Source organism: Lathyrus oleraceus, chromosome 7 (assembly GCF_024323335.1).
Source record: "Lathyrus oleraceus cultivar Zhongwan6 chromosome 7, CAAS_Psat_ZW6_1.0, whole genome shotgun sequence".
Classification (NCBI taxonomy): Eukaryota; Viridiplantae; Streptophyta; class Magnoliopsida; order Fabales; family Fabaceae; genus Lathyrus; species Lathyrus oleraceus.
In genome coordinates this window covers 329,909,366-329,911,866 of record NC_066585.1, presented here as the reverse complement: position 1 = coordinate 329,911,866, position 2,501 = coordinate 329,909,366, and the positions used below count along the sequence as shown (strand labels likewise).

The 2,501-nt window shown below is 40.3% G+C and overlaps 1 non-coding gene across 1 annotated transcript; it reads left to right on the top strand.

Annotated features, from left to right (window-relative positions):
• The first annotated feature begins 1,973 nt into the window (after positions 1-1,973).
• Positions 1,974-2,080, top strand: LOC127108933 (small nucleolar RNA R71). Its single transcript, XR_007796431.1, has one exon. It is a non-coding gene; the product is annotated as a small nucleolar RNA R71 (small nucleolar RNA).
• Positions 2,081-2,501: the final 421 nt, after the last annotated feature.

Sequence of the window (2,501 nt, the reverse complement as noted above, 5' to 3'; positions counted from 1 at the left end):
GAGGGATATCTTCGTAAAACGTCTAAAAGTTGGTTCGTTTCCTCTTGGCTCAAGGTAGCACTGACTATAACTGGACGGTTCATCTCTTCATCGAGGAACTCATATCTCAGATTCTTAGGCAGTTCCTTAAGTTCTAAGGTAGGTTTCTTAGGGCATGGCATAGGATCTGGGGTAAGGGATAAACATTCGTAAAGGTTATCATCGATGTAGGGTTTCTTAAAGTCATCATCTTCCATTATGAGGGTTGATGGTAACTTAATTATTTTTATGATTTCTTCTTGTTCTAATTCTCTAACAGATTCCTAAATGATATCTAAGGCATAACATGTGTCTCCCATCACAGGTGCCATAAGAAATTTCGAAAGTATAAATTCTATTTTCTCGTCACCTACCTCAAAGGTCAACTTTCCTCTCTTGACATCTATTATGGTTCCAGCAGTTGATAAGAATGGTCTACACAGAAGGATTGGTATATCATTGTCTTCTTTGATGTCCATGACAACAAAATCAGTAGGGATAAATAACTGTCTTATCCTAACAGGGACATCTTCTAAAATGCCTATCGGATACTTAACAGATCTATCGGTTAACTGAAGTGACATCTTAGTGGGTTGTAATTCTCCTAAGTTTAACCTCTCACAAACCGCTAAAGGCATTAAGCTCACACTAGCTCCTAAGTCTAGAAAAGCTTTTTCGATGACATGACTACCCAAAAGACAAGGAATGGAGAAATTTCCAGGATCTTTATCTTTTTTGGCTAATTTATTCTTGGAAATGAATTACATTCCAAGGGTTTCGGATCATCTAGTTTATATTTGTTGGTAAGGATGTCTTTGAGAAACTTTGCATAAGAATGTATTTGGGTGATGGCTTCTGTGAAAGGGATTTCTACGTGAAGTTTTTCTATAACTTTAATAAATTTCTGATATTGGTTATTGATCTGGGTTTGTTTGAGTCTTTGTGGATATGGTATAGGTGGTTTATATGGCGGGGGTGGTACGTAAGTTTTATCTTTAGGTTTTTCTCCTTTTTCTTGACCTTCGTGGTTTCTAGATTCCTCTGGTTCCTTTACTTCGTCTGGGGGTTTGGTATATTCCTTAGAAGTTTCGGGTTCACTCAATCTTGGGTTTGGTGGCTCATCATAAGCGTTCCCACTTCGTAGGGTAATGGCATTGGCTTGCCCTCTCGGATTCTGTTGAGGTTGTCCAGGGAACTGTCCTCCAGGTGTGGTTTGGGGGGCTTGGTTTAAAGCTACCTGAGAGATCTGGGTTTCAAGCATCTTAGTATGAGTAACTATTTGGTCAACCTTGGTTCCTAGCTGGGTAATTAGTTCATTTACGTGAATGTTTTGGTTCATGAACCCTTTGTTTTATTGGGTTTGAGCGGTGATAAAATTTTCCATAATTTTCTCAAGGCTCGGCTTTCGTGGTACAGGTTGCATAGGTTGATTTGGTCTTGGGGCTTGGTAATCTGATTGTCTCGGAGGTGCATTATTTTGAATAGGGTTATTGTTCTTATAGGAGAAGTTCGGGTGATTCCTCCATCCAGGGTTATAGGTATTCGAGTATGGGTTCCCTTGGGTGTAGTTCACTTGCTCATAGTGGGTTTCGTTTAATAGACTGCATTCTGTAGATTGGTGTCCTTTGGTTCCACATATCTCACAATCCGACGAAACTGCGGCTGCAGGATTCGGGTTTATGCACATATGCTCGACCTTGAGGGCTAATGCGTCCATTTTAGCTTGCATAATGTCTATAGAGCTTAGTTCATGCACTCCTCCTTGGGCTTCCTTCTTCTCAACTGTTGCTCGTTCGACTCCCCATGGTTGATAGTTTTGAGCCATATCTTCAATGAGGGCACTAGCTTCAGGGTAAGGTTTGTTCATCAGAGCACCGCCTGCGGCAACATCGATGGTCATATTAGTGTTGTAATGAAGTCCATTATAGAAGGTTTGAATGATTAACCAATTTTCTAAGCCATGATGTGGGCATGCTCTTAACAACTCTTTATATCTCTCCCAAGCTTCGAACAACGATTCTCCTTGGTTCCTGGTAAATCTAGTTATATGGTTTCGAAGAACGGCGGTCTTACTTGGGGGAAAATATCTAGCAAGGAAAACTCTTCTAAGGTTATCCCAAGTCGTAATGGAATTGGGTGGAAGGGAATCTAACCATGATAAGGCTTTGTCTCTGAGGGAAAAAGGGAATAATCTTAAATGTATTGCCTCAGGGGAAGCTCCATTGGTTTTAAAAGTGTCTGCTAATTGAAGTAATATTTTTAAATGTTGGTTCGGGTTCTCAGTAGCGAGACCTGCGAATTGTCTCTGTTGCACTAGTTGCAACAGGGATGGTTTAAGTTCGAAATTATTAGTTGGTATGGTTGGGTTTACTATACTAGAACTAGAATCTTCATTGGATGGTTAGGTGAAATACTTAAGAGGTCTTTGGTTTTGATCTTCGGCCATAGCTCTCCTAATCCTATGAAAGAATAAACGTGCGCGA